This window comes from Lissotriton vulgaris, unplaced genomic scaffold (assembly GCF_964263255.1).
Source record: "Lissotriton vulgaris unplaced genomic scaffold, aLisVul1.2 SCAFFOLD_994, whole genome shotgun sequence".
NCBI classification, from domain to species: Eukaryota; Metazoa; Chordata; class Amphibia; order Caudata; family Salamandridae; genus Lissotriton; species Lissotriton vulgaris.
The window spans coordinates 609,083-635,094 of NW_028253759.1; the positions used below are offsets into that span (position 1 = coordinate 609,083).

The 26,012-nt window shown below is 49.2% G+C and overlaps 1 long non-coding RNA gene across 1 annotated transcript in view; it reads left to right on the forward strand.

The window, feature by feature from the left end:
• Positions 1–26,012, forward strand: part of LOC147660779 (uncharacterized) — a 204,560-nt gene that overhangs the window by 16,909 nt on the left and 161,639 nt on the right. The gene's annotated exons all lie outside the window — the stretch shown is intronic.

A 26,012-nucleotide genomic window follows, 5' to 3' on the forward strand; every position in this document is an offset into this window, starting at 1 on the left:
TTAGTCCTTACCAGGCAGGATTTAGAAAGGGGGTGTCCACAATAGATCAGATTTTTCGCTTAAACCTCATCTACTGGAGGACTGCGCTATTCGAGGGGGGCAGCTTGTACACGGTTTTTGTGGACTTGCGAGCCGCCTTCGACTTGGTGCCTAGAATGAAACTGTGGAGTGTGCTTGCTGAGATGGGGGTTCCACCTGATATCCTTGAAATTCTACAGAGACTGCATAGGAACAACTTTGCACGTGTGAGATGTGGAAGAAATGGCAAATTAACAGATAGATTCCCCGTTGACAGAGGGGTGAGACAGGGCTGTGTGCTTGCACCGACCCTGTTCTGCCTCTTTGTCAACGGGGTAATCGCCCACCTGAATCGGATTGAACACACCGATGCCCCCAAATTGAATGGCAGCAGGGTGCCCGCAATCATGTTTGCGGACGACACCCTGCTGCTGTCCAAAACCCCAATGGGGATTCAGCGAATTCTTGACTCTTTCTTGGTATTCTGTACGGAGAGGGGCTTAGAGATCAATGCTCTAAAAACGAAATTCATGATCCTAAATCCCACCCGAGGACACGTCCAAATCCATTGCTTGGCTCATCACGACTAGAGAGGGTTTCTACGTTTGAATATCTAGGTGTAACTTTAAATGAGAACATGACATGGGGGGCACATCAGACCAAGGCCAACTTGAAATTGGTGCAGATCGCGGGAGGTATAACAAGGATGATGACTAAATCAACATATCGTCCACTGGGCCCAGTCATTCAGATCTACAAAGCCCAGGCCCGGGGTGCTGTAACCTACGGGGCTGAACTCTGGGGTCACACTTCAGCCCTAAACTTGATGACAACCGAAAATAAATTCATCAGACAATTGGTTGCACTTCCATCAAGCACACCGCTGCTCCCCTTGAGGCTAGACCTAGGACTTAGACCAATTATAGAGGAACTGGGTCTTAAACCTTTAACATTTTGGCGAAAGCTATGGAGTAGCAAGGAACTCATCAAGTACAGGTCTGAGCTCAAGGAGTTTCTAACCCAACCAAAAGCCATGCAGATTCCTTGGCTAAAATACATAAAATCATGTGTGAGAGTCTAGGGTTCCCAGAACTATGGACTGACCCAGCTAATTCATCTGCCAGGATGCCACGCAAAGTTCTGTTGAAGGCTTATTATGACGTAAAACTTACTATTGCTCTAGACATCAAGCGAGAGGGTTCACTGACGACTCCATTCATCCAAAGTAAAGACTCCTACTGCCTGGAGAAGGTTCTGGATGGGATGACCCCTGTGCTGACCAGGAAGCTATTTCTCCAGTGGAGATACGACACTTTGCCCCTTAGGTCTTTCACCAGCTCCTGGACAACGCCACCAACTACAAAGCAATGCCCGGCATGTGCTCTCGCTGTGGAAAATGACTTACATGTGGTTCTATTTTGCAAGGCCTACCAAAAGTCATCAGAAAATACTGGCTTGTCCCCCTCATCAGAAACTTTGGTTGCAGACAGTTCTCCCCCATGTACAGAATTTTAAAAACTGATGTTTCACCTCCAACTGTCTTTGCACTGGCGAAATACCTCACAGCCACCTTGAAAGTGGAGCTGGGCCCATAACAATTTCATTATATTTTATTTTATTTCACTCATCTTGCTCAACTTATTGCTGATGGACTATTTTTATATTGCCATGCCCAATTTTTAAGCCAATGTTTTAAAATGATTGTGATTATTTGTATATCTTTGATGGTCTAATTGATCGAAATAAATATTGAAACTTGCAACTATTTGGAGAAAGAAAAAAAAAAAGACACAGCCGCTCAGAGAATCTGTGTAAACATCGCCAGCGGGCGCCGACTTTCCCAACGCAGATAACAGACCAAAGCTTTCAATCAATTTTCGAAAACCAGTACTGAAAAACACTCGTCATTAGGCATGTTGGGAACAGCGAGTCAGCACCACCTTGAATGGGAAACAAACAGCCCCATCATCCTGTTAAAGAAAGAGAAGACACCACTTCCGACAAGGAAAGCGCTGCTGCACACACAGTATTAGGAAATGTTAGACGGGGACCCGGAGGGTCGGCCGAGCAAGGGGGAGAGGCGTCCTGGCGAGGGCCCTCTCCTTAGATCGTACGGACGAGCAACTACCCCCCTACAGATGGACGCCACAAAAAGATAGGTTCTGTACACTTTTATAGGTATTCTTAGGCAGGGTAAACTTGACGATACAACTGGACCAGGATACGATGATCCCTTCAATTCTAGTCTCTGGGGGAAAGGGGGTAGCGGGACAGGCTCAGTACCGGGCCGGTAGATGGGTAGCTGGTGTATAGCTCTCAATCCTCGAGCTGGAGGGTTCTCAAGTAGGGTCCGCGGCAGCGCCAGCAGGCCTTCAAAGATGGTTCATGAGGATGAGCCGCGGCAGCGCCAGCAGGCCTTCAAGGATGGTTTACGAGGATGAGCCGCGGCAGCTCCAGCAGGCTTTCGAAGATGGTTCACGAAGATGAGCCGTGGCAGCGCCAGCAGGCCTTCAAGGATAGTTCACAAAGAGGGGCCGCGGCAGCGCCAGCAGGCCTCCAAGGATGAGTTTGTCTTGGTGTCTCTCGACTCCAGGATACAACTGCCTTCCTGCTCTGGAGCTACCCCAGTTATAGGTCTGGCGCCCTTTTGATGTCCGGACCCTCGCACTTGGAGGTCGGGGGGTCCGGGAGGAGGGAGTCCAGACACCCAGCAGGGGGGTGGAGCCAGCGCCCAGGGAGGCTGGGGGTGATCGAAACCTGGCGGAGGGGAGCCATCGACACTCCTTCTTCCATTGACTCGCCAAGTGGTCTCTTTACCCCCTGGGTGGACGGTGGTGCCTCGATGTTGGGGCTTGGCTGGGCCTGAGGTTGAGGTCGACCCGCAGCCACGAGGCCTAGTCGTGGCGGGTCCAAGATGGCGGCTGGGCCGGGGACGGTGGTTCGGGAAGGAACCCGGGCCAGCCGAGAATGTGGTGGTTATGAGCCGGGGCCCGTCGGGTAAGAGCTGGGGGTTGACCCGGCGGCTGCAGGTGTGGTTCTTGTCCGGGGAACAGGGGTAGCAGGGATCCGAGACCCGCCATGCGGGGAGGGGTCGGGCCTACCACGAGGCCTGTCCAACATGCTTCCCCCCCAGCTGAAGGCAGGGAGAGTCACCCATCCTCTTGGGTAATCTCCTCGCCGAGGCGGAAGAAGCGGGACAGGCCGTCTGCGTTGGCGTGGTCGTTGCCGGGGCGATGCTCCACAGTGAAGTCCATCCCTTGCAGGGAGATGAACCAACGCAACAGCTTCGGGTTCTCTACCCGCATCTGCATCAGCCATTGCAGAGGACGGTGGCCTGTTTGCACCCGGAAGTGGGTACCGAAGAGATCGGGCCGGAGCTTCTTGAGGGCTCACACCACGGCGAAGGCCTCTCGCTCTATGGTGCTCCAGCGTTGTTCTCGGGCCAGCAGGCGTCTGCTGATGAAGGCCACTGGCTGGTCAACTCCCTCGGTGTTGATTTGGGAGAGGACGGCCCCCACGCCGTGATTGGAGGTATCCGTTTGTACTATAAATTCCCGGCTGTAGTCGGGGGCTTGGAGCACGGGGGCTGTGCACATGGCGGATTTGAGGTTCTCAAAGGCGGCCTGACACTCAGGAGTCCAGTGTACTTTTGGGGGGTTCTTCTTGGACGTGAGTTCTGTGAGGGGCCCCACAATGCTGCCATAGTCTTTTATGAAGCGCCGGTAGTATCCGGTGAGCCCCAGGAAGGCTCGGATCTCTGTTTGGGTGACCGGGGGCTCCCAAGCCTGAATGGCAGCGATCTTGAGTTGGAGAGGGGCCACCTGGCCACTTCCCACCTGGTGCCCCAGGTAGGTCAAGGACCCTTGGCCGATTTGGCACTTGCTGGCCTTGATAGTTAGTCCTGCTTGCCGGAGGGCTGTCAGGACCTCCCGGAGGTGTTGGAGGTGTTCTGCCCAGTGGCGACTGTACACGGCAATATCGTCCAGATAGGCGGCGCTGAACTCCTCCAGCCCCGCCAACACTTTGTTTACGAGCCTCTGGAAGGTGGCGAGGGCGTTTTTCATTCCGAAGGGCATCACTTTGAAGTGGTAGTGGCCATCCGGGGTGGAGAAGGCGGATCGCTCCTGGGCACCTGGGGTGAGGCCGATCTGCCAATAGCCCGCGGTGAAGTCAAAGATGCTCAGGTAGCGGGAAGCCCCCATGCGGTCGATCAGTTCATCCGCTCGGGGGATGGAGTGAGCGTCTGTTCGGGTGACGGCATTCAAGCCCCGGTAGTCTACACAAAACCTGAGCTCTGGGGCGACGCCAGGGGCGGCGGTCTTGGGGACCAGCACGACTGGGCTGGCCCATGAACTGTCGGAGGGCTCGATTACTCCTAGGGCCAGTATCTTGGATACTTCTGACTGGATGCAGGCGCGTACCGGATCAGGTACTCTGTAGGCCCTGTGCCGGATAGGGGGGCTATCCCCGGTGTCGACATCGTGGAGGCACCAGGGGGTGACCCCAGAAATAGGGGGAGAACAGGTCGGCAAATTGCTGTAGCAAGTCTTGGCAGTCTTGGCGCTGTGCTGGGGACAGGGCAGCAGAGAGGTGGACTCCTTCCACGGAGCTGTCTTTTTCGAGGGTCCTCAGGAGGTCGGGAAGGGGCTCAGAGTCCTCTTCAGCCCCACTGTCGGTAGCCATCAGGAGTTTAAGTTCGGAGCGCACAAAGTGAGGCTTAAGTCTGTTGGCATGGAGGACCCGGAGAGGGTTCCGAGGGGACACCAGGTCTACCAGGTAGGTGACGGGGCCCTTTCGCTCCACCACCTTGAAGGGTCCTGTCCATTTGTCCTGGAGGGCGCAAGGTTCGACCGGGGACATGACCCAGACCTGTTGTCCCGGTTCAAACTCGATGGATGAGGCATTTTGATCGTACCATCGTTTCATGTCTTCTTGGCTGGCTTCGAGGTTGGCCTTGGCGAGTTCCCTGAACCGCCGAGTCTGGTTCCGGAGGGTCAGGAGGTACTTGTACACATCAGGAGGAGTCTTCTGGGGGGTCACCTCCCACCCTTCCTTGACCAGGCTGAGGGGACCCCGGACGGGGTGCCCATACAGGAGCTTGAAGGGGCTGAATCCCAGGGACTTCTGTGGGACCTCCCGGTAGGCAAACAGGAGGCATGGGAGCAGCACGTCCCATTGGCAACGTAGGGGCTCTTCCAGGCCCATGATCATTCCCTTGAGGGTGCGATTGAATCGTTCCACTAGTACGTTTCCTTGCGAGTGGTAGGGGGTCGTAAATTTGTAGGTGACCCCACACTGTTGCTATAGGGACTTCATGTATCTGGAGATAAAGTTCGTGCCCCAATCACTGACGACCTCTCGGGGAAAGCCCACCCGGGAGAAGATCCCCATCGGGGCTCGGCCCACCACGGGCGCTGTCACGGTTCGGAGAGGGATGGCCTTGGGATAGCGGGTGGCATGGTCCACCAGGACGAGTATGAACCGGTGACCTTGCGCTGTCCGGGGCTCCAGGGGCCCCACAATGTCGATCCCCACCCTCTCAAAGGGAGTGGTGACGATGGGAAAGGGTTGTAGGGGGACTTTTAGTTTCCGGCCGCTCTTCTCGCTGGCCTGGCAGGTGGGGCAGGCCCGGCAGTGGTTTATTACATCGTTCCGCATTTTAGGCCAGTAGAAATGGGTCACCAGGCGGCTGCAAGTCTTGTCCTGCCCCAGGTGCCCGGCGAGCGGAACATAGTGTGCTAGGTTCAAGAGGAAATCTCTGAATCGGAGGGGGACCACCAGCACCCGGCTGGCCCCCAGTTCGGCAATTTTTTGCTCACTGTAGAGGAGCCTGTTGTCCCAATAGATCCAGTGGGCCCCCGAGGCATCCCCTGCGCTCTGGGCTATGGCTTGCTGTCGGAGCCCCTCGAGGGAGGGACACGCTCTTTGTTCCTGGCGGAACTGTTCCTGAGTGGGGCCACCTTCTTGGCACCACTGGGCCAGCTCCGAGAGGTCTTGGAGTGGGTCCGGGTCTTCGTTGTTGGGCCCCAGTGGACCAGGCTCAGGGGTGGTCTCTTCTGTGACGACCGGCGGTGGAGGTTCGGGCCACTCAGGTTCTTCCGTGATGGGGATGGCGCGGGCGGCCATGGATCGGGTCGTGGCGCAGACCCATTCAGGGAGACCAAGCATCCCCAGGTGCTCTCTTCGCTCCACGGCTGCCCAGGGGGAGCTCTCGAGATCGTTCCCCAGAAGACAGTCCATGGGGGCATCGTCTCGGACGGTCACCTTCAGCATGCCCGATACTCCCCCCCCACTCGAAGGGGACACGGGCCATCTGGCACAGGCTCTCGGAATTGTCCGCAGACCGTACTGGACAAAGTACGTTGGGCAGGATTTGATCGGGGGTCACCAGATGGCCACGGACTGCGGTCACACTGGCCCCTGTGTCGCGGAGGGCTTCAGCCCGGTGTCCATTAATGGTGACCCACTGGCTGTACTTCTGCGTGTTGGCTGGGATGGGGGCCCGCGGGACCATGTCCCTTTCTCCTAGACATACCAGGGACATGGCTGCGGGTTCCCACTCGGTCTGGTAGTGTTTGCACTCTTCGGCTTCTTCTTCGCCTTGCTCCTCTCCGAGGGCGACGGCGGTGATCTGGCGGTTCACTGGACATGGGGCCTGGACTGACTGGTTTCTCGGACAGTTTGGATCATTGGCGTAATGGCCGGGCCGCTGGCATTTGTGGCAGACCAGGTTGGAGCGGAATCCCGGTCGCGTCGGAGGGTTTCCTCTTCCGGCCGGGGACGGAGGGTTGCTAGTGGGGGGCACCGGTATGGTGTCCCTGCCCCGACCCTGGCCTCCCCCTCCCCCTCGTGGACGGTGGGACCCCTGGGAGGCTCTGTTTTGTTCGCCCGGCCAACTCCGGGGGACCCGGGTGCTCTCCCATCGATCCGCTTCGATGGCGAGTTTCCGGGGTTCGGTCAGCTTGCTATCGAAAAGATGCTGCCTTAGTTCCACGAAACAATTATTGGCGAGGTGCTCCCACACGATGAGATCGAATAATTGTTCGTAGGTGGTGACCTGGCTGCCTTTGATCCATCCCTCTAAGGCTCGGCTAAAAAAGTTCACATATTCCACCCAGGTGGTACCGGGGATTCTTTTACAGTCTCGAAATCGCTGCCGGTACATCTCGGGGGTGAGCCCATAGCGAGTGAGCAGGGCGGCTTTCATGTGGTCGTAGGAGGTCATCTCTGCGTCGGGGAGTTGTAGCAGGGCATCTCTTCCTTCGTTGACGAATCTCCCCCACCACCCGGCTCCCCAGTCTTTTCGCGGAATTCGGTGGGAGATCATGGCTACCTCGTAGGCCTTGAACCATTGCTGGATATCGTCGTTCCGATAGTACTCTCGGACAACGTCTTTGGAAATGTGTACCTTGGTGTCTGTAGGGGGAGCGGAGTTCTGACTCTCTGGGACGCCGAGATCCTTGTTTTGTCGTCGAATTTCTAACTCTTTTAAATTGCGCTCTTGTTCGTACGCTAACTTCTTCTCTTCCAGTTCCCTCTGGCTTTTTTTCTCTTCCCGTAGTGTTCGATGGCTATCTTTTTCTCTGCTAGTTTTAGTTCTCCATCTAAGCGGAGTCGAACCAGTTCCAACTCGTGGAGCCGGCTCCTCTCCCGTTCTCGGGCCTCCTCGGAAGAGAGGCCCGCTCTTCTTTCTTCTTCGGGGGTTGCAATTGTTTCTGTGGTCTCAATGCTTTCGTTTTGGGGTGGGGGTGCTCCCGTCTCCACCCAAGACTCCAAGGCGTGCTGGAGGTCATCTTTGGTGCTCAGTCCCGTGGTAGCGATGCCCAAGTCTATGCAGAATTGTTTCAATTCCTTGTGGCTGTATTCTTCCAGCCGTTCCATCTGGAATTTTGCGGTTGTTCCAATCTCTTTCGTCGACATTGTTGCTGTGCGTCGTGGGGCGAGTTACTCTCCGTACGATTATGCGTAGGCTCGGATCGCGCCGCTGGCCACCAATGTTAGACGGGGACCCGGAGGGTCGGCCGAGCAAGGGGGAGAGGCGTCCTGGCGAGGGCCCTCTCCTTAGATCGTACGGACGAGCAACTACCACCCCCCACAGATGGACGCCACACAAAGATAGGTTCTGTACACTTTTATAGGTATTCTTAGGCAGGGTAAACTTGACGATACAGCAGGACCAGGATACGATGATCCCTTCAATTCTAGTCTCTGGGGGAAAGGGGGTAGCGGGACAGTCTCAGTACCGGGCCGGTACAGGGGTAGCTGGTGTATAGCTCTCAATCCTCGAGCTGGAGGGTTCTCAAGTAGGGGCCGCAGCAGCGCCAGCAGGCCTTCAAAGATGGTTCACGAGGATGAGCCGCGACAGCGCCAGCAGGCCTTCAAGGATGGTTCACGAGGATGAGCCGCGGCAGCGCCAGCAGGCCTTCAAAGATGGTTCACGAGGATGAGCCGCGGCAGCGCCAGCAGGCCTTCAAAGATGGTTCACGAGGATGAGCCACGGCAGCGCCAGCAGGCCTTCAAGGATGGTTCACAAGGATGAGCCGTGGCAGCGCCAGCAGGCCTTCAAAGATGGTTCACGAAGATGAGCCGCGGCAGCACCAGCAGGCCTTCAAGGATGGTTCACGAGGATGAGCCGCGGCAGCGCCAGCAGGCCTTCAAAGATGGTTCACGAGGATGAGCCGCGGCAGCGCCAGCAGGCTTTCGAAGATGGTTCACGAAGATGAGCCGCGGCAGCGCCAGCAGGCCTTCAAGGATAGTTCACAAAGAGGGGCCGCGGCAGCGCCAGCAGGCCTCCAAGGATGAGTTTGTCTCGGTGTCTCTCGACTCCAGGATACAACTGCCTTCCTGCTCTGGAGCTACCCCAGTTATAGGTCTGGCGCCCTTTGATGTCCGGACCCTCGCATTTGGAGGTCGGGGGGGTCGGGGATGAGGGAGTCCAGACACCCAGCAGGGGGGTGGAGCCAGCGCCCAGGGAGGCTGGGGGTGATCGAAACCTGGCGGAGGGGAGCCATCGACACTCCTTCTTCCATTGACTCGCCAAGTGGTCTCTTTACCCCCTGAGTGGACGGTGGTGCCTCGATGTTGGGGCTTGGCTGGGCCTGAGGTTGAGGTCGACCCACGGCCACGAGGCCTAGTCGTGGCGGGTCCAAGATGGCGGCTGGGCCGGGGACGGTGGTTCGGGAAGGAACCCGGGCCAGCCGAGAATGTGGTGGTTAGTTGCCGGGGCCCGTCGGGGAAGAGCTGGGGGTTGACCCGGCGGCTGCTGGTGTGGTTCTTGTCCGGGGAACAGGGGTAGCAGGGATCCGAGACCCGCCATGCGGGGAGGGGTCGGGCCTACCACGAGGCCTGTCCAACAGGAAATGACAAGTAAAAAGTTAATTATGAAAGGTGTTAAGACTGGCGTTTCAGTTTTGGCACATAGCATAGCGTCTGTAACCGCTGTTTTATTTTTGTACCACTGAGAATACTAGGGTCCGGGTTGCATACACTGCCCATGGGATGATAGTTTATTGCAAGGTTCTATTTAACATAGTGCATATAATAAGTACGAGTGCATGACTGTTAAACAATCAAGAGTCGATGTTTTTCGCCCACTACACTAAAAACAAGAAAAAACAAGCTCAAGCGCCGCGCGCCTCTCTGCAGACTCCCCCTGCATTCCAGAGAGGCGCGCGACTCGATCCGGACTGCCATGCAATGCCGTGGAGACAAGACCTGGCCGCGTGCACAACGTTATCGTATGGGAAAACGCTGCGCGCGGCCATGTCTTGTCTCACTTCGTCGTCTTCAAACTGCTGAGACGCCGACAATAGTTCTCTGGCGAGAACGCGCTTTCAGCGCGTTACTAGCCGAGACCTAAAAAGCATTTCACCCATCCTATGCTCCCACCCTGCTTTTAACCGCATTCTTCTCCCATGTCCTGCCCTCGTTTGAATTGCCTGATTGGCCGACTGTTTTTTCGCTTGACTCTTGAATGGAGTAAAAATTAAACTGATTTCCCAAAATGCAACATACTTGCTGCAAACTCACGTTTAAGGAATCAACACTGTCGTCTCACCTCTATAACCAAAGAAAACCAACCTAGTGAAGAATAAAAATTCTGTAAACACTTAATGTACTTTTATATCGTAAATATCTTGAAGTCCATGTTCATGTTGTGTTAACCCCGACTTGCTTGACAACAACGGTGTTTCACCATACGTGTGGATGATTCTACTGTTGTCAAACTTCAACTGTTTTTTACAATTTTCTTCTGCGGTGCTATCCATGTTGCGGGCAACTTTGATTGAACATCAGTTATGGGTAATGGATGCACACCTGTTTGTCGTAAATATGCTAGCGCCCGTCTGTTTTTCTGATAATTATTCAGGCCCCTAACATTCCATGTCCTTAGTCAGTGATCTATGCATCTGCGCCATCTATTTGCCTATCAATCCTGGAGCTTGTCTGGATGTGTAGCTCATGCTCTATAGCATTTCTCATCATGGCAGTGACATTTTGCCATTTGGTACATCCTATTTCCCACAAACTTCCCCTCAAACCCTCCCACTTTAGCGCCCCAATCACGCCAAAGACACAACTCTTTGCTACGCACCCTCTCCATAACATCCCTCCACAAACACCCTTCAGACAACCCCACATTAGCATCTATATTGTGTTACACACTCGGGTCACGAGTAGTCTACCAAACCTCTTTGCACATCCAGCAGAGGGGGCCTCGCTGAACAGTGAAACATGCACAACTTCCCATCGCTAGAGGTCAGATTGACTCTGTTTCTATTCCACCCTTCTATTGTTGCGCCTATCTTTCTTTGCCCTACCCTGCTTCTGGGAGCAGTTAAGACCTCTTTCCGACCGTTATTTATTTCCATCACTTATACAATGTCTCCTTACATTGTCTCATCATACTGTGTTATCATTCTAGAATTTACCAATTATCTAAGTTATGGTAATCTTGGTCTGCAAGATTCAGACTACTCCGGATCATCTAGGTTGGAGCGGGCCTCTTGTTATTAATTATCCCTGCGCGCGATCAACGTCTGCTACCTGCCCGCTCTTGTTGCAGGTAGCGCTGTAGGCTTTTGGTCTCTCCAAATATTTTTTGTGTGCCGTCCAGTTATTTTCAAGTGTGCAGGAAATAGCATGACATAGGATATACTCATGTCTTGAAGCTTCCTTGTTGCAAAAATAAGTGTTTCCTTGCTTCCAGAACTTGTGGGGTAAAATCTGGGTATAGTGAGTTCTCTGCCCCCTCATATCTGAGCGTCTTCAACTCCCTGGACAGCCTCAGGGCTGCGTCACGCTCCCTATAGTTTAGGATTCTCTGTATTATAGGACGCGGCCTCGCTCCTGGTGGCGGGCGAGGGGCCTGTATGCTCTTTCTACCGCAAACCTGTCCGAAAAAGTGTCTCTGCCCAGTACTTCTGCAAGTGGTTGTTGGACAACCCTTTTCATATTACCAGTGTTGATGGACTCGACTGTGCCTATAATTCTAAAGATATTTCTTCCTGATTGTACCTCCAATTCTTCAGTTTTAGCTTGTAGCGCTGCCATCGCCTTTTCCAGTTTTTTCTGAGAGTCCTTCATCTTGCCCTGTGCGTCTTCTTTATCTGATACTCTGCGCTCTACCAAGTCAGTTCTCTCCATCTGTTGATCCATTCTCTGATAGCCTGTCCACCCTGTTTGTTAGCGTGTCTAATTTGCCATTTATCGTGGTTAGGGTATTCTGCGTGGCAGATCAAATTTGATGCAGGTCCCCCTTAGCGCTGACTCCGCAGTGTCTGCTTCTGGTTCTATCTCAGCCTGATGATCTCTGTGTGTGCTGAGAGTTCTGCACTGCTCAAACTTCAATTTAGGCTCTGTTCTGTCTGTTTTCCCCATATTGTCTCATAGTTGTGCGTGCAGGGTATGGCCTGTTGGGAGCTTGGCGCACGTGTTCCACTATTTGCCTGCCACTGGTTCTAGAGTAGTCCTCCCTGGGGTCTGCAAACACCAGCGCTAGCACATGCTGCCACAATTTTTCCTTGTCATCATTCTTTTCCTCTCCCTCCACTGGTGTATGCACTCTTGCTGCCTCAGACCAATTTTTACGTGGCCTACAGCCCAGGTTTAGTTTGCTATATCGCCTCTTGCTCTCCCCTGGCAGTTAAATGGAGTTCCCCCTGCTCCCAGGCAGTTCCTGTGCATTTGGGCGGTTGTCTTCTCTGGCTGGTAGTCGCCTATCTCAGCAGGATAAATAGCGCGACCGAAGGAGCTCGCTCAAGGCGTGGCCATCCAGTAATATGTACATTTATTAAGCAGACTTAAAGAATATTTATAAACCTAATTACTGAACATATTTATTCAAAGAAATACATATCTAGATACATACATATAAACACATGAAATGCCTAGATCAACAGGGATATGGTGTACAGTAGTGTTTGAGTATGGTGGTTATGTGGGAAAGAGCCAACTCTTGAGTAGTCTTCTGAAGAGAAGATAGTTATCTGTGGATCTTATGTTTGGGGGTAGTGAGTTCCATAGTTTGGCTTTTTGAACAGAAAAGGACGTGCCACCTATTGTTTTTTTTCTTTTGCGTTTTTGAGGTGATGTACCAGTCTGAAGCAGATGTTTCTCTGAATGTATTTGGTGATTTTATTCCTGATGAAAAGCGGCCCTGTTCAATGTATTGCTTTGTGGGTGATACAAAGCAGCTTAAATGTGGATCTTCTGGCAACTGATAACCATTGTAGGGCCCTCAGGGTAGAGGAGATGTGAGCGTGTTGCTTTACATATAGGAGTAGGCTGGCAGCAGAATTCCTAAATCCGTTTTAGTCTTTTCATATTTGATAAAGATCCATGGTAGAGTTCATTGGCATAATCAAGTTTAGAAAGTACAAAAGAGAAAGTTGCCTTGACCTTTTTTGGAAATCTCAGGGGGGGGTGCATTACAGAGTTTTCATTGAAATGAAGCTTGATCTTGCTATTGTGTCCAGTTGAGCATTCACTGATAGCCTTTTAGGCAATGGTAATTCCAAGGTTTCTTACTTCCTTAGATACTTTAGGGGGTGGCCCCAGATAATCAGGCCCGATGGTGGGTGGGTCATAATTCTTCGAATCTCCACATGGGAGCATTTCCGTTTTGGAAGCATCCAATATGACATGTCTCCATGTCATCCACTGATTAAAAGCTCTGAGGCAACTGAAAATGTGTGAGTTTCCAATGTCTTTGGGGCTTTCCAGTTTAAGGAGTAAGTGTGTGTCATCTGCATAGTTACAGCATGTAAGCTGAAATTAATTAATCATTGCCGATAATTACTTCATGTAGATGTTAAAAAGCATGGGTAAAATGATAGAGCTTTGAGGGACCTCTGCTTTTTAGGTCTCGTGGCGTTAACCGCGGTCTCGCCAGAGACCTATTGTCAGCCACTCAGCTTTCCAGGAGACAGGAGCTGGCCGCACGCATCTTCCAAAAGGCGATCGGAGCGGGCCACGCGCGCAAGAACGTGCTCGCTGTGGCCGTCTCCTGGGAAGCGCAAACATACACAGGCACACCTCCCCCTGCTTACGCATGCGCACACACAGAGACACACACACACACACAAGCGCACATACACGCAGGCACACATACAGAGACCCCCCCGCAGTCGCACACACACACACATACGCACACACAAACACACACACACACACACACACACACACACACACACACACACACACACACACACCCACACACGCACCAAGACCCCACCCCCCCCTTACAACCAAGGCCCACTTACCGCCACTCTGAACATCTGCAGCCTCCGCGGAGCTCTCCCTCGGGCATGGGAGCCCCGCGTCACCGCTGCTCCTCTGGCCAGGCACTCCGGGGGCGCGGGCTTCACAAGACTGAAGTCCCGCCCTAAAATAGGTTTCGTTTTTGTAAGTGCGCGCGCGCACGTCTTGTTTCCATTATGTGACTGGCCAGCAGCAGCTCTGGGCTCAAAGGACAACTGGATAAAATAAGACCCGTCACCGTGAGAAAAGTAAGTACATGGGTACACAGTGTCAAAATGTAATGGGTCATCGAGTCTGAAATCACACAAGATATTTCCTGTTTGCATTTATTTATTACACACAGGGCCAACCTGTTGTCGCTTTATTGCTTCTAAAATTAACAGCGTGGAGCTTGCTGAAGAGCTCGGCAGTGATTTACTGGGGGTTTGTTAAATGCAGCTCTGCGCTCAGGTACAACCTTTCAATATGAAATATTCGGTCTAATAATGAGGTGAAAGATAAATGTAGCAAATTTACCTTGTGAACGCAGGCTGTTAACCAAGGTATCCTAATGAGGACAAGGGTCAGATTAAATAGCACAGAAAAGAAAATCCTTACGAGCCAGAGCACAGAGAGACACATGCAGGCACACACTCTGCACAAGCAGGCACACACACGAGTGCACATACATGCACGCACACAGAGACACACACCACACACTCTACCCTCTTTTGTAGCCACATCTTTAACCCCTAATTAATGGATCCCACGAGTAAAACGTTTTCCCAGCACTGAAGCAACATCCCTTACAAAGCCTCCAGGTCCTATTCACCCGACCTCATTTGCCTCGGTCCCCCGTAACCACTACACAACCACGGCGGCCGCTCCTTTTCCTTCTTGGCAGCTCGTAATTTAAAGACCCTATGCTCTCTACCTGTGGCTACCATCTCTAAACTTCAAGAAACAGCTGAAGACGTGATTTTGATTAATATTCACAGCTCTGATGTTTTCTCCAATCGAGCCCAGTACTTTCATCTTCAGTGCTAGGAAGGCGGGGGTGATGCTTTCCAAACCCAAACAACGCAGCGTGCTGGCGAGTTGCGCAATCTAGTTGTATTGTGAAGCTGTTGTAGGGCTGAGGCATGGGTGCAAAACAAAGTGGATCCAAGAACGTTTCAGAACACCCGCCGCCCCTTTTGACAATGTTACGACTGCCTATCCCTAACTAATATTCATCTGCGGAACCATAATCAAAAGGAGTTTGATGACCGTATGTTTGGTAATATGAACATTGATTCCAGGGAGGAAGAGTTGAAGACATGGAGCAGCGTTGTGGCCCCGACTCGCACTAGTTTATATTAACACTCGCAATTGTGCCCCATTCACTTCGGGTGTTCAATGGCCCACAGTAATAAAGAGGGTTTTCAGTGATTTGTCCATTAAACTGCCGCCGTCAAACGCCCCAAATTCAAGTGTTTCCCTGCCTTTGGTTAAAGGGAGGCAGAGGACTAACAGTGGTCAGACAACAAGTACGGACGTTCAGCCAGTTAACTCTGCTTCTTTAAACAGTCCTGGACAGGGCATATATGAACCCGACGGGGTGAGGGATGACCGGAACAAACCGAAAGGGTAATTATTCTCCCTTATCAATAACAGCGCACGAAGACTACTATGTGCAGACAAAGCATGTGCTCAATGGTGTCTATGATGAGGGGCAGATTGGTTCGGAATCTAGCTCACAAGAGAATGCAGGCGGTCGTGGGCATACTAGTATCGTCTAAAAATATGCTGCGAAAATGCTGACATTTTTCGCTCACTGAGATGCGTGCTGCCAGCGAATATACTAAACTCGTGAAACATCAGTAATCTGGACAAACTTGTTTGAAGTATGGTTGGGATGAGAAAGGTGGAGAATGGATGACATTTGTTGTGTTTTGAAGGTAGGATGTGATCCAGTCGAGAGCAGTACCCTGTATGCTGGCTTTATAGAGTCTTTGTATTAGAGTGTCATGGTCAACTGTGCCAAAGGCAGCTGAGAGGTCCAAGAGAAGTAGTGCAGCAACCCCTTTCCTGTGTACTGTGTGTTTTTAAGGTCATCCCAGTTGGTGATGAGGGCTGATTCCGTCCCTCTTCCTGGACACAATCCTGTTTGGAAGTTGGAAAGTATGGAATTACCTTCAACAAATTGTGACATCTGGTCGAATGCTGCTTTCGATCAGTTTGCCCATGAAAGGTCTATTTGTAATTGGTCTGTAGTTGTTTGGGTCAGGCTGGTCCAGATTCGATTTTTTTAGTAGTGGGTATATGTATGCCTTTTTTAGGATTTGAAAAGACTCCTGTAGTTAAGGAATTATTGATGATGATTCTTCCTGGTGTGGCAGCAAAGGTAGTTAGAAGAATGTTCTTAAATATTTGTGGTGGACAAGGTTCATAAGGGCTGCAGGCAGGCATGCTTGCTTTGACCAGATCCATACATTCATGTTGCGATATTTGTTTGAAGGAATGAAGATGGTGAGTTAGCCTGCTCTTGGAGGGGAGTTTTTGAAATGGGTTGGCGCTGGTGATTTTCCTTTGTTTTAAATAGTAGTCTAACATGCCTGCTTTAGTAGTGTAATGATTTGACAGTTTGTCCATGAATTTTTGAAGCATGGGATGAGTTCCTTCTATGTATTTAAGTTTACGAAAATCTTGAGAATTTAATAAAAAAATGTATTTGCACGACTAGCATTTTTAATTCTGTATAAATAGAACAGTGCTTTTTTGTAATTTTTTTTTATTTTAGCTTTTTTGATTGTTGACTTGCATATTCTGTTAAGTTTCTGTAGGTGAATTTTGTCTTGATTGCTGTTCGTTTTGAGCCAGGTGCGTGACTGGTTTCTAATTTGTTTTTTTTTATTTCTTAGTTGTGTATTTTTCCTAGGTGCCTGTTTTCTTTTGTCTTGTTTTGTTCTGAGTTTTATTGGGATATCTAAAGCTTCCTGTAGCAACTGATATAGATGTTGAACAAAATGTATTCTGTCAAGATCTGTGTTGGTTGTTAGTTGTGTTTCTAAGTATTACAAGTTTAAAATTGAGATTGTTCCATGGCCGAAAGGTGGATGCATGTAAGGTGGTTTAAGTGTGTTATTTTGTGGTGTTTTAAGTTGGAAAGCTAGCAAATGGTGGTCTGAACCATGTGGCTGGAGTAATCGTTTGAAAGGTACGTAATTCTGTATTTGCAATAATGACATCTAATGTGTCCAGTGATTTTTGTGGGTTTGTGGACAATTTGATATAAGTTCAGTGTGTCTAGGCCAGTGATGATGGTGTTTGGATGGGGCATATTGGGTTTATCAAACCAAATGTTTGGGTCATCAAAAATGCATAATTTGGAGTGTAGTGTTATCTGGTTAGAAACTGCACTTGGAAATGTGTATGGGATTGTTTTATTGCTAGTAGGAGGTCTGTCAAGGAGAAGGACGTTACAGGAGGAAGATGGTGTTGGGTTGCATCTGGTGAAGGGAATGTCATCCAGTTTAGTGAAATTTATTGTTTGCTTTAATAGAACAGCTAGTCCACCTCCTCTTTTGCCTATACAGTTTTGTGTGAGAGCTTGATAGCCTAGAGGAGTGGCTTCATGCAACACTGAAGTCATGTTATCTCCCAACCATGATTCAGTTTTGAAGAGTAAGTCAGCTTGTGTGTTAAAGTGTAGGGCATAGATGTAATGCTTGTTTTTTTAGAGAGATCGGGCATTTATTAGTCAGCAGTTTAGAGATTGTGTTTTGCTGATGGCTTGACTTTATTTTGTAGAAGAGTGAGCAGTATTTTTTTTTACTTGGAGCAGGTGTCATTAGTGCTTTTATTAGCTGTATGAGGGTAGCATAAGATAATAGGCTCTTTGTGAATTGCACATTCAACCCTAAGTGGGCTCTAGGCGAATGTTGATAGGTCACGTATGCTGGTTACCCAGCTCATTGGCACTCATTTTGAGCCCTTGGAGGTAGGAAAGGTACATCAGACCCACAAGGATTTTAACTTCTGTCTGTGAGGTCAGACACTGATTTCTGAACTGGATGAACTGCCAGATACAGCACGATGAGAGGAGTGCTTTTTACTTACAATACAAGGACCACACACAAACATTCACACAGCAATACCAAATGAAAGTACACCACACAGGTTGTATATAAAATATATATGTATTTATTACTAACACAACCCCTCTGATCTCTTTATGAGGTCAGAGGCACAAGCACATAACAAGAGACTTAATTATCATACAATAAGTTGCACAATATACAGTAGAGCCCCAGGGGCCCGTAAAACAATATACTAAAATAGTGGTATAAGAACCACGTCCCGAACAAGGAATAGGCCTAGGGAATCGCTGGGGCTACGCTGTACTACCAAAGGTTAGGAAGCAGGAGGCCAACGGGAAGTGTGTTCAGTGTCTTAAAACACATGAGTTACCATAGGGATACAATGGGAACGAAAGAATTGGAAACTAGTTATTTTAGGACACTTCCAGATGGACTAGGAGAAAGCCACTGAAAACTAGGACACTAGGATAGTCCATACCCACAGGAGCACTGGAGTACTCGCGTTACCTCGCCCACAGGAGCCAGGTGCATAGGTGTCAAAGTGTGTCAGGTTTCGGCGCTGAATCCTATGGAGACCTGTGAAAAGATGCTGCAGGCGACCAGGAGAGAAGTGTCCGGTTGGATCCAAGGGCGGATCGAGGATGAAGAGTACCTGAAAGCAGAGGGGACAGAGTCTGGGTCACTAGCCAGTGACCAGGAAGGAACCAAGCGATGTTGTGAAGCAATCTGGTGATGTTGTAAAGCTTGTCTCTGAAGCCACGTGGACCAGGAGGTGTCTGACGACCAGGAGCTGGGCACGGACTGTCCCACGAAGGATCTCGCTGTCCCCAACGAAGGATCTCGCTGTCGGCTTCCGGATTGGAGTCAACAAGCCTTGGCAAAGGCAACCCACGCAGGAATCTAAGATGGCTTCTGTTGCAGACCAGCAAGGTCTGGGGGGCTTCTCCTTTTCAGGGAAGCAAGGGCCAGCCTGGAGCAACCAGACCAGCGGTGTAGATTTGAAGGTTCGTCGTCACAGAGGCCACTAGCCAACGGACAGACGCGTCGAGCACAAAAACACTAGCAGGCCCCACGCGGCACTCGTGGAGTGTGGAGGGCTGTGCGGCGGTGTAAAAGGTGCTCGGGGCTGGGGCTTCTCAACCCTCAATGCACAACTTCGAGTGTGCCTCGGAAGCTGCACAAGTAGCAAAGTGCAGGTTTTTCAAGATGGCCGGTCCCACGTCTCTCGTCGCCTCCACGGGTCTCCGCTTTGCTGTGGCTGTGGATCGGGCTCAAGGAAGTCTGGAAGTCTGGCTCTTGTCGGACTCTGTGCTCGGGCTCCGGCGGGAGTGTCGACAAAGTAAACCGCAGTTGCACAGGGTGGTCACTCCTATACCACAAGGGAGATTCTTCAGTCCTCTAGTAGCAGTAGAATCTCGAAGGTCCAGAGTTTCGTTTCAAGTTTCAATTCAGGATAAATCTAAAGTCTCTTGACTCAGCTCCTACCTATATACCAATCTGAGGGGCTGGATTACCTGCTTGGTCCCTCCTATGGGTGGGACCAGGGAAGGGGGTGGTTACACCCCTTTCCCTTTGTCCAGTTTCCCGCCAGAGCTGGGGCTGGAGTGCCCCAGCAACTGGTTTCAACCGGACTATGCATGGAGCACCTTGTGTGCCCCAGGGAGTGTCTCATTTCTTTCAGCCCTCCCTGCCCCAATACACTATGGCAGGTCTGGGGTGGTGCTTGCACCTCCCAAGACAGGAAACTTATTTTCCAAGCCTCCCTCGCTGGAAGGACTCCCAGCAGCAGGAGGTCAGACTTGTGTCTGTGGTAGCAGCATCCATTTTGTGATGCTGAGGCTCTGGTTAACTTTAACCATGATTAGTAGGAACAACATGTCTTCTCCCTCTAGAAGGGTGGAATGCTACCCCCGTCGCCGGAACTGGCGAGGGGGTAGTATTCCAAAGCGTATGACACCTTACACAACATGTTTTGATAAAGCCAAACCAAAGTTAGCAATCAACCGCGAGAATAATAATGCACTTAAGAGTATATGGTATGTCTGTATCATAGAACAGCTATAAGGACATGGTTCCGAAAGCTGCAGACAGGCTTGGCTTCTGCTAGAGCACCATCTCACATAAAACCAAGCACTCTGCCTCCAGGATTGTTAAGGCCTGCCATAGGAGTGACTTATAGGTGTATATGTGTCTTTATATAAGGTTAGATGTAGGTATACTATATCTAAGCAAGGGGTGATTACACGACCTTGCCCCAGCTGAGTGATCAGCCAATTGTGTCAATTTGGATGGCCAGCCAGGGGTGGCATAATACATGCTGCAGCCCCTGAAAGGCCTTGGATGCACCTATGCCCTGGGTACCTATGGTACACTATACAGGGGCTCATAAGGTGACCCAATATCCAATTGGAGAGGTACATAAAGTACATGGAGTCCATTTTACAGAGAGGGCAAATATGCTGGGGTCCTGATTAGCAGGATCCCAGGCCAACTAAGTCAAAAACCAGCTAAACACTAGGCAAAAAAGTTGGGGTAACCATAGTCTGGTATCCATCTTCCTACAATTGGTATGTAATTGGTAAATACCTTCCTTTCAGACAGCACAATCCCACACCCCCAGCTCACTAAACATATATCAACCTCCTAGCCAGAGACAGACAAGAAGACATTAGAGAGAACTTATCACAGGATGACTCTTATTCCAGCCTGCAGTTGAAACCTCACGTTTGCATCTAGAGAAATCCTCCCACAACGGAAGCTCTGCAAGTCCATACAAATAGCTGATTGTGCAATGTTAATGCCTGCAGAGTGATTTGATATGTCGAGGGGTATTGGTTAGCCAATTTAAGTTTCAGATAGGTTTTGGAATATCTATCCAAAATCACAGAAGTTGTCTGGTGTCCAGTGAAATTTGACAAAATCTTTGGCACATCTTGTGGGCTTGTACGGGTGGATAGAGACAGTAGCATAGCTGACTCTACCTGACATAACACTGACTTAAACAAAGAAAAATCTACCTTTATGCCTCTCTGCAAGTTTTTTTTTAATTTAATCTAGGTTACTGTTTTATGGAAAAACAGTAATAGACGTGACCTTTTAAAATTTTGGCTACACAGTGTTAGGATCCTCTTTTCAGAAACCCAACTCTGGATCCAATGGTTTCATGAAGCGAGTTTATTGGTTAACTCTCCAGAGCAGCGTCGCAGTCCTAGCCTTCCTTCCAACTGACCCATGCACAAAGCATAACATTCCTGCATCCCACATAAGGAAGGAATGTCACATAATGAACACTCCATATAACACGCAGCTTTGTTTTTGGATGATCGAATGTTATCAGTTTTTCGGAAAAGTAAAGAAATTCACCATCATTATGAAGGACACCGGTATATTTCGAGGCAAAAATGGGAGATGGGGATTGTTCTAGTCTGATAATTAGGCACCATTTGATGTATGTCATCTTTAGTCATGTTTTTTTAAAGGTTTGTGTTGTAACTTTGCCCATTTTACCCTTACCTATTTTCTGTCTTTACTTGATCCCACCCCCCCCCCCTTTTTATTTTTTTTTAACCCTTTCCATGTTTTGGTTTTCCGGACTAGAGTGGAATGTTAGAGAATGTTGATATTTGGTGCTGTGAAACTTTTGCTCTGGGTCTTTTCTGAGCAATGTGATCTTGAGGCACTTCATCTGTGAAACAAAGAAGATCGTTTTACTTCATTCAAGATTCCAGTGTTTGTTATACAACACTGCTTTTTAAGTTGATAGGTGTTCAAAGTAGGGCAGGAACAGAGCCAGATTTTTTGGGAACCCATGCAAGATAATAGCGAACTAAAAAGGTGTGATAGACAAAAGATTGTAATTAAAGTGCTGGCATGTATAAGTTGATGTATGTATTATAGCGTCCTCGCATTTCTAAAGCGCAGTGCTGAAAACTCACCGTGGCTGATTTTACCTTCTACGCGAAGATGTCACTTGATTAAAATCGTTTGTCTTCAAAATAAAGCTACTGTTGTGTTGACAAGGACATGCAGCCGTCTGCCAACTGAAAATATTGAGGGTTTAGTAAAAAATGTCACATTGCCCGTCATTTAATTGTGCAAACATAACACTGGTTGTACTTTGTTTCAGTGGCCACCTGTAATGGCACAAATCAGTCTATAAATATTTGGCAGATTATAAACACAACTGAAAGCCAGGGGTGTTGCATAACACTGGAACGGAAGCTCTCTAGAGGAAGCAAGCGTGTCGTTGAAGAGAGATATTGCAGTGCTTCCTCGTGCGTTCACACGCGTGCGTCTGTACAAAGGCAGGTGCAAACATCCCGAGCTCCTTCAGCCTAATGTGGCGCTGTATCGTGGCCCAGTGCTGGCCGCGCTTCACTCGGGCACTCGAGGTCTGCCTGGAGAGCTCGCATATAAATACTATATCTCTTCATATGCCATGCGATATTCTCTGTATCACTGCAGAATTAGTTGTCTCATCCTGTGTGCTGACAGGACATTGGCGCTCTCTCTGGGCCCTTAATCCCGATGTTTGCCGCCGTTGTGTTCGCAGTCGCTGTGTAAAGGCCGCAGCGCTGTACTCCTGGCAGCCGGCCTGTTGTCTGTCCCGCCGAAACTTTAAGTTTCTCTGACCGCTTTCCTAAGAGAGGCCCAAGAGCCACTGGCAGGAGCGCCCGGTAACCTATAGAGAAGCGGAAAGTGATACGTCCTGCTCCCCTTCTTAGCGTGACTCGTATTCGTTTAGGCAAAGGTTCGGGGGTTGACATCTCATCAAGGGCTTACCTAAAGACACTGCAGCAGGTGTGGTGACACCGGGGCCAAGTGTGTGACAGGCCGGCTGTATCCGATTTATTGTGCATCCCAAATAGTAATGCCACTTTTCCCTTGCTAAACATTGGCCCATTTAAAACTGGCAGGCACTCTGAAACAGAAATATTTTTCCTAATAGAGCAGAGGTCTTCAATCTGTGGGGCGCGACCCCCAGGGGGGTCGTGGAGTCCTGGGAAGGGGGTCGCAGATTCTGTTGGAGCGTGCAGCAGTTCCTGGCGTCAGGCTGATTGAGGCCGGGTGATCACGGTGGAGGCCTAATTCATGCCTCATTAACAAGTAAAGGTCTTCTGAAGACCTGTGAAGTACTCGGGTGTGCCTTTCTGTGTGTCCCGAAGCTGTTTCAGCCGGGCTCACTTACACGTGCTGGGGAGTGGGGGGGGGGGGGGGGGGGGGGTGTCTCTGGGGGAGGAGGCTGTAGCCCTTTGAGTTCAATCAATGGACTTAGCTGTGGGGTTTATTTTTATTTTTAACGTTTTATATAGCGCTAGCTTAACCCGTAGGTATCAGAGCGCTTTACAAACACACATAGCAAACAGCAGAAGGACATTACAGTCATTGGTTCAAGTCCCACATACCTGGCGCCTGTGCAGGAGAAATGTGCCTGAAACTGTTCTTCACCGTGAGGTGTTTATACAGCCTGTCTGCCTCCCCCCCCAAGCAGGGAAGCACAGAGATGCCCTCCCATGAGAGAGGAAGAAGGAAGAAGACACAGAGATACTGACCCCACCCCCATGAGAGAGGCACAGAAAAGGTGGGTGGATGAAGGATGAAGGGTGGGTGGATGGATGGATGGATGGAAGGAAGGATGAAGGATGGATGGGTGGATGTAAGGATGAATAGATGGATGTGTGAAAAGGTGGGTGGATGAATGATGAGTGGATGGATGTAAAGATGAAAGGGTAGATGGATGGATGAAGGATGAATGGATGGATGTGTGAAAAGGTGGGTGGATGAATGATGAGTGGATGGATGTAAAGATGAAAGGGTGGATGGATGGATGGATGAAGGATGGATGGATGTGTGAAAAGGTGGGTAGATGGATGGATGAAAGGGTGGATGGATGAAGGATGTATGTATGGATGGAAGGACAAAAAGGTAGATGGATGAAGGATGGATGTATGGGTGGATAAAAGGTTGCATGGATGAATGATGGATGCATGGATGGATGTGTGAAAAGGTGGGGGGATGAATGATGGGTGGATGGATGGTTGAAAGGGTGGGTGGATGAAGGATGGATGAAAGGGTGGATGGATGTATGGATGGAATAATGAAAGGGTGGATGGATGAAGGATGGATAGGTGAAATGGTGGATGTATGGATGGAAGGATGAAAGGGTGGATGGATGAAGGATGGATGTATGGATGGATGGGTAAAAGGTTGCATGGATGAATGATGGATGGATGGATGTGTGAAAAGGTGGGTGGATGAATAGATGGGTGGATAGGTAAAGGATGGACGTATGGATGGAAGGATGAAAGGGTGGATGGATGTGTGAAAGTGTGGGTGGATGAATGATGGATGGATGGATGTGATGAGGTCTAACAGGCGCATTTATGGTTGTCGATAGTTGTTGATGATGAGGAGTACCAGTTTCTAGAATATTTTGTCGTAAGGGGGTCCTTACGCCTAAAAAGGTTTTACAAGGGGGTCTCGGCATCAAAAAGTTTGAAGACCTCTGTAATAGAGGAAGACGCATATCTATTCCGATGAGGCATGGCCCTCAAACCTCAATTGTTTTTGTAGGGTGGAGCTTTTTTAAAATTCGTTTTTGAAACTCGGTATTCCAATACCTATCTCGCGTCACATAGAGGACAATTTTTTTCTGCTCGCACCTCACATTACTAGTGGATGGAAGAGTATATTTGAGTGTTAAGACTGTTACTGGCTTGTAAAGGATAGGAGTCATTGCCGTTTAAAACCATTTACATTATGGTTTTAAGCACGCCCTTTTTAAACTGGTTGCACAAGCAATCTTCGTCTTGACTACGGCCTTCTAATTTTGTATACGTGGCAAAAGTAGGAGAAGACACACAGTATATAAGCACAGGGAAGTGGGTGTGGCAATGGAGAAGGCTTCAAGTTCTGTTTAACCCGGAAGTGTTTCTGTGGTTAATAAAAGACGCAGAAAGCACTGTTAAATATTTGGCTGAGGTCTTGGGCATTGCCTTCAAGTGGCAAGTGAAGGAAGGTGGTAGATGTCGTTTAAAGTAGATTCTGTGGTTGTAGTTATAAGTTGGTAACCTCTGTGTAGTAGTGTACCGAACTCTAAGAAGATAGTTTGCATTACAGACACAATGTGTCCAACAGGTTCATTTGAATGCTGGGATATCATTTTCTTTTATTGTGTACCCCCATTTGTGTCCTGGATGGTCTTGAGTCGTGGTGCTTAACCTTCGGACATCTTTCGGCCTCTACTTAATCATTACTGGAATCCTGGGACCTACTTAAAATGCTTCCTGGAAGCAAGGATATGCGGCTAAGCAATTTTGACGACTTGAACCTCAAAACAATGCACACAAAATGCAGAAAGAAGGATAGAATCTTACAAATACACACATAATGATCATTCACAAATGTAAAAAGAAATTAAAACTTTGATTTGAATAGGAAGTTTGTGGCTTTCATCAGTTCAACTGAGGCCATCCATACTATATTCTGTTTGATGCATTTTCACTACCCCCACAAATGATCAGAGGACACCAACTTAATTAGCAGCCTCCAATTTCAAATTCCTCCAAATTTACTGAAAGTTTAACATTTTCACTTTTGCTTCTTTATATATATATATATATATATATATATATATATATATATATATATATATATATATATATATATATATATATATATATATATATATATACACTTTATTAATCTGTTTTAAATTGTGCATTTTTCTAAGCAGTCACCTATCCCCTTAGTAAGTAAATTCCTTTATTTGGTATTATTTACAACACCATAAAAGTACATGTATGTTTAAAAAAATAAAAGGAAGAAATGGACTACACTTCAGTAATTCATTACAAAATCCATGACAATTACATTCAATAGCTTAAAAACACAACAGTAAAATTCATTCCGTTTGGGTTAGGGTAGACCCATCTCCTTCCCGCCTCAGTTATCCTGTGAGTATCACCTTAGTAGGCTTCATGGACTCTCAGGGGTCCCCAGACCACAGGCTAAGAATAGCTGGTTTAGGGCTAACTGGTCTTCAGCCGGAATCCTACTGGGGAACAATCACTCGCCAAATTGGGCAGCTGTTGCCACAGCACTTTGGCATTGGTGTTTCTACTTGATAATAGGCAGGCTTACCTTTTCAGATCGGCATGAAATGGGCTCTGC